Below are 10478 nucleotides of genomic sequence, written 5' to 3'. Positions count from 1 at the left end.
TCTGAGTGACAGGAATAGGACGAGGGGGAATGGGCTCAAGCTGTGCCAGGGCAGGTTCCAATTAGACATTAGGAAAAAACTCTTCACCAAAAGGGTTATCAGGCACTGGAACAGGCTGCCCAGGGAGGTGGTTGAGTCACTATCCCTGGATGTACTTAAAAGACGGGTAGATGAGGTTCTCGGGGTATAGTTTAGTAGACTACAGGTATGGTTGGACTCAATGATCTCAAAAGTCTTTTTCAACCAAGTGATTCTATGATTTGAAATTATGTTATCTTTTTCATTCCTTTCATTTCAGGAGTTTTTATAAAAGAACTGTGTTTCTGGAAAAAAAAAAAAAAGGTACCAGCAAATATCCAGGCAATGGAGTGGTTCCCAAAATATTCCTTCTATAAAGGCTCATCAGCCATTTTGAAATCTCTCTGGGAGGAGAAATAATTCCCAGTGACATCAAGTAATCAGTTGTACAGCATAAATCATGAGTAGCCAACAGAGAACCCACTACACCATTTCAGAGGTTAGTAATAGTCAGCGAGCGGGCTGCATGTGGCAATAATTGACTTCACACTCCTTTGCATACCAAGCTGCTTCCTAAGGTTTGACATCTTGTCCTGGTTTCAGTCAGGATGGAGTTAACTTCTTTTGTAGCAGCGGATGGAATGCTGTGTTTGAGTGGTAGAATGGGAGCAGTGCTGATAACACCCTGATGTTCTTAGTTGCTGTCAGACAGTCAAGGACTTTCTCAGCTCTTCATATTTCTCTATTCATGAGAAAGGAGGGGCGAAACCAGGGCAGGTGACCCAAACTGGCCAAAGACAGTATTCCATGCCAATTACATCCTGCTCAGTATAAAGGGGGGCTGATAGGAGGAGGAGGGGGGGGCTCCAGGACGCATGGTTTTTGGGGGACGGTCGGGTTCCAGGACGGCTCTGGGTGGCATGGCCTGAGTTGTGTGGTTCGGTGAGAAACTGCATTGTGTATCAACAGCTTCATATATCTTTTGCTCTAAAGTCCTGTTAGCATTGTTATATTTTATCTTTCTGCTATTTTAGTAAACTATCCTTATCCCAACCCACGGGCTTTTGGTTTCTTGGTTTTGAGGTTGTTATTTGCCCCTTTCTTTTCCCTTGCCCCTTCCTTGCATAAGATAAAGGGAGAGAGAGCTTGTTTATGGGAACAAGTTTTGTAAGCAAGTAAGGAAAAAAGGATTAATTCTTCCGCACATCATTTCTCTCTCTAAGACAATCTTTTTCCAGTCGGGTTCCTAAGCTAGTTTTAACAAAAGCAGCTGGTAGAAGCAGGCTGGGGAGGTAGATCTCATTTGTATAAATATCTCAGTCAGAGAATGACTTGGTCTCAGTATTCCACTCTAATTCTCATTAGTTCTGTAAGAATAATGGTTAAGTGTTTCATTAGTAGCTGTGTGGCTCTGCTACCAGCTACCCAGCTGCTGGTATTGTAAGCACTTACCTCATTACTAGACATCTGCAGAAAAGCAGGGTGCACATGTGCCCATGAAGAGGGAAATCACGGAGCTCGTGCATTTATGCCTCACTTGGCTCCTTCTTCACTAGCTCCACCGAGCACCCTCAACCCTGACAGGTAGGAAAAACTCCCACCTGTGTGAGGAGAAAAGCAGCAGTGGCAGCCTGCAGATTTTTGCAAGGTGCCAAACTCGGTGCAACACAAACACAATTTCTAAAGGCATTTAATGAAATAATACTTCTTAGTTGGAAGCCTAAGTTAGCAAATGACTCTTCCTTATCCGCTGACAGATTAAATATCATCGATGAATTGATTTGCAGGGATTACAAATTGCTTTTAGATATGCTGCTCTGATGTCACAGATCTCAAAAAGACCCCACTGACACCATCCTTTGAATCAAACTTGCTGTAGTCCTGCAGTAGACCACATGTACTTCAAAATGTTCAGTGTGGCACCACAAAGGAGCCCAGATTTTTTAACTATTCTGCTAAGTGCCTGTAAAGTGTGTGATGAAGATGGATAGGACAGTTTGGTATAGTAGAAGCCGCTTTTAGGAGCCATCTGTGGTTTTACTGATGAGAATGAATTTTAACTAATGAAAACTTCAGTGATGAATGTTGTGCATATTGCAGCAACTACACAGTGTGATTAGATTTTATATAGTAACTTAAGAAAGACAGGTGGAAAATCTTGTAAGAAACATCTGCCTTATTTTGGGTTGCAGTTGTACAATGTTTGTTGTTGTATTTTTTTGGTGATGGTGGTGATGGTTTTTGTTTTTTGTTGTTCTTTTTCCAAATAGATTTGGCTTCCCTTTCCTGAAAACACACAGCTTGTTGAAATATTTTCCAGGTGCTAGAGAACTAGAGTTCATATCCTGGAAACCTCCACAAGGGGGATGTCAGCCAGGTTATGGACTCCAGGTATCTATACCTGTGAACTGCTCAGATTCCCATTACAGCCAAAGACAGAAAGGAGACTTCTGCAGCAAATTCATCTCTGCCTGTTGTAGGCATCCAAAATTACACTTGTGCACCCCAGCCTGCAACCACTGCATTAACTGATGAAAGAGTGTAGGCATATATGTTCATGTTAGACACAAATCTGACTTTGCCTCCTTACGCCCAGCATGGGATTCCTCTGGCTGCCTTTATCTCTTTATTTTGGTTCCTGGTGATGTGACCCCCCATACATTGTTTACATGCTCTATGTAGCCTTCCGTAATGTTTTGCTTTACATTAAAAAAAATGGATAAAACAAACTGCAACTGGTCTGTTTGGCGTGTTTCTAGGTAATTGCTGCTTATCTGAATATGAAGGAGAGAAGGAAAAAATAAATGCAACTTTCAACCTTGAACACCTACAAAATGCTGGATGTTTAAGAACTGGGAGGTTAAAAATATATATTAAGTACTTCTGATTCTTCCGATGAGCTTTTGAGCATTAGTATTATCCTAATTTTTCTTCGGGAATTTTTTTTTTCAAGTGAATGTCAAGATTCCCTTGAAATAGTGCAAGTCGAAGAGATGGCATTTTGAAAAGGCATCAGATGTTACTGAGAGCATTACAAGAGGGTGCAGGTTTACTCACAACACCTTTCTGGGACGCAAGTCCCTTTTCTCATAGCTCTGTTACATTTAGTTTCTTCTGAGGTACTGGCCACCATCATAGTGGCCAGGTATTACATCCATTTTCATGGTAACTGGATATCCCAGGTGTCTTAATTATCAGTGTGTGGGGATGTACGTAATTGGTACAGCAGAAATTATATGACCTTTTTAATGCGCTGACATTATCATAGTCTTTCCGCTACTTGAATTTTCCTGCAGCTGCTGTTTTCTGCTACACTGAGTTGATGTGATCCTTCACAGGAGACCTTTTCTGAAAGAAGAGAGAAATAAGGCTAGAAGAGGGAGGAAGGCCAGTAGAAGTTGCTTTTATTTTCCTTCTTCCCTGGGCTTTAAATGACAGGGGAAGATGTGTGGAGGAAAGAAAAAAAGGTAAGTTAAATGAAAATGAGTGCACTTGCATACAGACTTGGTCACCAGTGTCTAAACCCCAGCACTTCAATGCTTAAGACTTTTATAGGTTTGGGTAAACACAATTACCTCAAGTTTTACAAGTTACTAGTATTTTGTGGAGAGATTTTTAACACATCACTGAAGATGAAAGGTTATTTTCAGAGCTTGGTTAAGTTTTGAATTGCATCCTTGGAGTCCAAGAATGGCTTTTCACTGAGGTTGAAGCAGACGACAGTATCTGAAGTGTGGATCCATGCAAGATCGCTGAGCAGTGATGACTCATGGAGGGGTAGTGGATCATTAGAGTGGGCAGTCGGAATTTCATGTTGTTCAACTTGGAAATGTTTTTTCAGTGAGCTTATTATCTGGCTTATTCTTCAAAAAGAAATAAATTCAAAAAGGCTTCTGTTGCATGAAATTGCTTGAATTGTATGAAATTGTTCTTCAGAGACTGAACATATGTGCAAGCTCACTCCTGTTAAACTAGGTATTTGGTCTGAAGGAACCTGCACAGCTAATTCTAAATGGTGGCCAGAACTCTACTTTGTTTTAATTTATTACTGTTTACATTTCTAGCATCTATTATATTACTTTATTTCTCACTAATCACTTAACAGTGGTGTATCTCCCCAGTAAATCTTTCAGCAGATAGATTTATTTTTTTTTTAATTGACAAACTCCCCTTGCACAACTATAAAAAAAATTAAATCATTAGATATGTTGGCTTTTTGAGACTAAATTTTACAGCTTCTTTACTTACCCTAACACTTAAACTCTTACTCTACACTGTTGTACTTTACTGCTGGCAGTTCTCAGTTGGGAAAAAAATGGAGCTGCCTCAGTCAATGGAGGCAATTTACAATGGCAGCACATGTTGCAGCATAGGCTGGATTGTGTGAGGCTGACTGGTCCCACTTCAACTGCTGAATAATTAAGATTATAATAGGTGCTAGCCATACAAAAAAGGTTAAAGAGCATCTTGATTTCTGACTTGTTACTGACATTAGAGATGTTTAACATCTCATAGCATCAAGCTCCTTCTAGGGAAAGCTGGGGTAGCAGCATCAGTCTGTGGTGTACTGATAAGCCATATTTTCATACACCTAAATAATATCAATGTGTCTGACTGAATTCCATCTAATTTCCATTGTTATAGTTGTTGGCTTGCTCACCACAGTAATTCTGTTGTAGAATTATTTCACAGGATGAGATGGAAATTTATGAGATGGCAAAGAAAGTTACCATCTAGTATTTTGTTATTCAAATATGATTCACTAGGATTTGGATTCAAAGAGATTTTTGATAACTCTTTTTGTAATTCTGCCTTTAGGAATGGTTAAGTTTTCTGCTGTTATCAGTTGCCAGATCTTTGGGGAAGACAAGGAAATGTTATCAATTCTGATAGAAGAAACTATCCCTAACAATTCCGGTGTAGGGTGAATAATAAGAATGGGGAAAACTACACTTTACAGAGGAACACCAGAGCAAGAATGCTACAGTTCTTCAAGTTCTTAAAGGTTTTTAAGAAAAAGTGCATGGGTGGGAAGAGGGACCAGCTTACCCATGTATCATTAGGATGCTTTGAACTGAAAGCATTGTGTTGTAAAACCTTGTCTTTGTTTTATGGCTTGTTTTAAGTCGTAAGGAATTGATGTGGAAACTACATTGTGGACACAAAGTTCTCACAGCCACATTTTTGGAGCTGACACTACACGCTGACGGAGGTTTTGTCTCTAGAGCTTGAGGGCAGGACCTTGACATTTTCAAAGAGTTATCAGTATTGTGAGTACATTTTCTCTCTGTGAACTCTGCATGTATAAGCAACTCTGTGTTCAGGCCATTTAGCCAGCTGCTGATCTTGTTTGTAGCAAATAATTGTTCTTACAATTAGCAGCCATAAATTTGGTTGCCCTTTGAAAAAGGTATTCTTCAATATCAAAGCAATGCAATAAATTGATCCTTTTTTTGTTGTTCCTGAGGTGAGCCTGGATCTGCTGTTTAACTTGCTTATGTACAGATGGTTTTCTGGATGTTTCTTCCACAGCATCCAAAGATCCTAAAGCCCATATGTGTTGCACTTACATACATTGCATTGAACAGATGTGATATATGCCAAGTCGCTGCAATGCTACATGAAATTAAGGACAGGAATCACAGGTACCTTTCCACGCTGAAAACATAGGAGGTGATTCCTAATATTCATCGGTGGGGGGAGGAAATAGTCCAATTAGAAGCAAAACAGAAAGGTGGATGATCCTGTTTTAGAAAGATTGCCAAGGGATCTTAAACCCCTGTAAAAGTACAGAATTTTTCTGTCTCACCTGAAAAACAGTACTCCCATCACCAGTGCCTGTGCCAAAGGGACTCTGTTTTTTTTTTTTTGTTTACTGATTGCTGGTCTAAGACCAGGATTTAGAACTGTTGACTGTTTCTGAAAGCCTTCATATGGGCCTGTTGATTATCAGTTGTTTTGCATCATTTATACTTGCATCCACCTGATTTCAGCATCTGGTTTCTCATGGGCTGCTGCAGTCAGGGATTAATCCTGTGTGTTTTTGTCAGGGCTGGCATTCCTTCTATTTTCACAAGGAACAAAGCCTTCATTTTTTTAGATGTGGGAAATCCTGAATCCCTGAAGTTTCATAGTAAGGTGATTAGAAAGGCCTAATATAATTAGAATTACATTTTATAGGCCTAATATATTTAGGGTGCCAGAACTAGGACATGTCTGGTAGGATTTTTTTTTCCTGTTTGTTTTTTTTAAAGTGGTGATTCAATTTAACTTTACCTTTAAACAGATCCGAGTTTCCTTAGATATCTGGCCTTTAAAAGGCCCATTTTTTTAAGCTAAAGATGTCAATTTTTACTTTGACCTGCAACAAACATAGCAAGTTCCGGAATCTGAACCAAATAAGATTACAGTCTCATTTTCTTGGTAACTTTGGTTTATGTCTTGCTTGGAAGAAGGATGCCACATACTTATTTGTAACAGTCAGTAGTTTTGTAGTACCTTGGATGTGCTGCAAGTATCCCATTGTCCTGGTTCTGGCCAGGCCAGAGTCAACCTCCCCAAGCAGCCTGCACAGGTGAGCTGAGTTAGCCTGGGCTGTTTTCCACACCACCTGACATTACTTCCCCATAAATGGGGCTGGTTGGGGAGGGATATGAACTGGGTGTCTCCAGAGCAGTCTGAGTATGACTGGGGCATTGGTTCAGTTGGTTGGTCCTTGCACTGGGCAGCACTCTGTAATTGCCAGGTCGGTAAGGTCCTCTGTGTTATCACTGGGTGTGAGTGTAATTGGCTGTTACTGTTCTACTTTCACCATGCTATTGTCAGTGAACTGTCATCCTAACCCATGGGGGCTCTGCTTCTGTCTCCTCCTGGAGTGAGTGAGCACCCCTGCCTAACTTACATGATTTGTCAAAGTCAAAGCATACGATAGCTTGTATTGTTGGAAAAATCACAGTGTGAGGTAGTTTAGGAATTGAGGGGAGTGTTTTGTTTAAATACAGAGCATTTAAGGAGAAGAAATTTGGGGGAGCATAAACATTAAGTTCACTCCTATTTCATATGTGAAGTCATATTCAAAAGAGAAAACTATTCATCATCCAATACTATGGGCCAAACTTTTAGCTGGTAACTTTGCAGTAAGGTTTGTGTAAGTTGTCAGACGAAAGGGTCTATAATATAACTTCAAAGCACGCTTCTCTTCCGCTGCTTGGGGTTGGGAAGTTCTGGTCCTTGCTCTTAGGACTTGTCCATCAGATTCAAAGGAATTCTGGAAAAATAGTAATATATAAATGATATCATTAAGACAGAAAACTAAGGGGGTGAAATTTTTCCTAACATTTGTCCTCTTTCGTAGGTAAATGACAGTACCACTTGCCTTCTTGACCATAGCCAATGCCTCTTCACTCTGACAGCTGCTATTTTCTGCATGTTCCTGACCAAATCCCAGTGCTTGACAGCATCTCTACCCACATGGCCTTATACCCTGCTTTCTAATTTTGGCTTCTGTAAACAAAGTAATTTCATCCAGGTGATCTTCTGTCGCATTCAGTTCACTCCATTGTCCGCTGCTAAATGCCTTTGCCACTTCAGATTGACACAGACTTTAAGTCAGCTAACTTCAAAGCCAACTTAAATTCACTTTTCAGCATTACCCATGCTACCCTGCATCTCATCCTTGCAACTGGGCTGCTTATAGCCACAGGCTCTGCCTATATGATTTGTCCTTTACGCGTGGTCATGGGCAGCCTTTTTCTTACTCCTCTCCAAATTAATGCTAGTTGCATTACACTGCTATTCTCACAAGAAGATCTCATTGTATGCTGCTGATGTAGCTGGCTAAAAAGCCTTATTTGGGAAGCAGAACTGCTGTGCTTTTTTTAATTCTGAGCTCTATGCTTATGTTTCATGTCTTCTTGGAGGGTATTTTAATGTGTGTTGTTTTCCCAGCAACAGGGCTGGAAACTAGATGTTTTGGTTTTCTATTTTTTTTCCTCCTTCTTCTAAGACATTAAAATTTCAATGTACTCCTATGATTCCAGGAGCTAGTGCTTTGAGAAATGTGCCAGACCTCTGCATCCCGTGATACAATGTTCCCTAATTTCAGTGCATGCTTTAGGAATGCTGGCAGACTGATGAATGCCGAGTGCACAAGTAACCTCATGGCCTACTCGGTATGGGTTTCCCTTCATCCCTTTGACTCTGGAAAAGATGCCTTTATGATTTATTTATTTTATTTATTGATCTCTTTCCTTCTCTTCTACAAAGGCTACACTAAAGCATATATCTTTAAAAAGAAATGAAGTACATCCAGCACGCTCGGGTAAAGAGTACTCGCTTTCACTTGAAAAGAAGGATTTCTGCATGAGAAATTTACCTATTTGTCTAGTGGCCATAATAAGCTGCAGGAACTGCCACCACCTGGAGAGCCAAGGCAGGAGAAAGGAAAGGGAATTGAGTAGCTGAGCCCTTCAGTAAGGAGTGCTAACATAAAGACTGCATTTGCAGAGAAGGGCCCTGTGAAGAAAGAAAAGCAATTTTCTATTGACAAACCTAAAGAAAGAGTAAAAGGCTATTGCAAACCCACAGTGTTTGGGAAGGGTTGAAGCAGTGACAGACTAGATTAAGCTTATCTGTGGTCCGTGTTCCTCTGAAGATACTCTTCCGTTTGTTTGGCGTGGGGTTGGGTGACAGGTCTAGTCCTGTTTCGCTTTACTGAATAGTAATCTAGAAAGAAAAAGATTTTCTCCAGCTTTGCCAGATAGATGTTAAAAAAAAAATGCTGCTTTTCAGCAGAGGAGCACTGAAATATTCACCCCTGCCAGACAGGCATGAAGTGCTCGATCCAGGTGGGGGACCTGAAGGCCTGGCTGCATCTGTACGAGCCAAAGTGGCAATGTGGAGCACTGTGATAAAATCCAGACCCTAGCACAGGGAAGCTCTGATTTTTGAAAGGAAGACAAAAATCCTTTGTTGCCATTCACAAAGCATGGCTGTCCCTAAAGACTAAAGAAACATGGCTGAGGAAGATAATTCTTGGACCTCTGTTGACCATTTGGTGTTGCTTGCCCACCAGACAATACTTGCAGGTTGTTCTCCTTCTGAAGCTGTTAAAGGTACGGTCCCCAGCTCCTGGCCTGTTCTGGGAAGTGTGTTGCCATGCTCTGCTCCACATGGTCCCTCTGCCAAGGTGTGCAGGGATTTGTATTTTAGTGCTGTTCAGCTACTTGGCTTCAGCCTCCCATGCTGGGGCTAACGATGTTGAATGAAGCTATGGGGAACAGAAGAGTTTATGAAGTGGTGCTTAGCTGCGTAATAATTTCCTGAGTGTCAGTGCTCAAACCTCCAGCAGATTAATTTTGTGCTAAACAACATACTACTTGTTTGTGAATAAAGTCCCTGATCTAGCTGCTGTGGCTGGAGCTGCATTGAACTGGTAACCTTGTTTGACTGGGCATGGGGAAGAATAGAACACATTATATGATCAAACTGGCCTGTGAAAGCTCTGGTTGAACAGAACTGTCATTGACTCAGGCATCCTGGAGGTTATTTTCCTTAGGAGATAATATAATTATACAAATTATAAATGAAGAGAAGCTATTGAAGTGATTTTGTCCTTTCCATGACAACATAGTGCTCTGACATCATTCTCTCCCGATTCTCTGTGCACCTACTAGCACTTACCCATCAGATATTAGTTTGCTAAAATTAATCCATAACTTTTTCTAACCCTTCTGAGTAACCGTGAGATAAACATGTAGCTCTCCAATAGTTTTTGCAAGTTAACTAAATTAATTATGTGAAACCACCTAAGAGTTTTTGAGGTTTTTTTGAAGGAGATAAATTGCGGGGGGAGTGGTCAGTGAAGGTCATATGTAATCTCTTGTATTTAAGGTCTATCATTGCAGTGGTGAAAGTAGAACAACTCTGCAAGAGCCTTTTAAGGAATGGATCCCATGATAGGATTGAGAGCACACTTTCTAACTTCTGCAAATGTCAACCTCCTTGAAAAGATCTCATATTTATCTGTCTTGTGATGTGGAAAACCCTTAATTTCTCTTTTCCCAGGTGAGACTCGAAGTGTTGATGCATGCTTCATGCCAGTTTTTTTCTGTGATCTGATGTGACCAATTCTAAGCAACCAAAATCACTTTGCCATTTTATCTGAGGCCTGGAAGACTTCTTGAGATCAATCCATCAAGGTAACAAAACTTCACATTTCTTTTGTTCTTTGGAAGAAGAGGATGTTCAAAATCTGGCAACCAGACATCATTACATATATTGGTGTCACAAATGTGCCTGGGGACATTCAATCTGGTTGTGATTATTGGAAGACCAGAAGACAAGCAAAGCATGCTAAATAACAATAAGCTCTAATATGCGTCATCAGCTTTGAAAACTTCAGCCTGAAAGGCTTATAGTTAATATCTCCGACCATCTCCAGTTAAAAACACTTGTGTTGT

The sequence above is a fragment of the Gallinula chloropus genome, assembly GCF_964237585.1.
Source record: "Gallinula chloropus genome assembly, chromosome: 1".
Lineage (NCBI taxonomy): Eukaryota > Metazoa > Chordata > Aves > Gruiformes > Rallidae > Gallinula > Gallinula chloropus.
Note: the sequence above shows the minus strand (reverse complement) of the source record.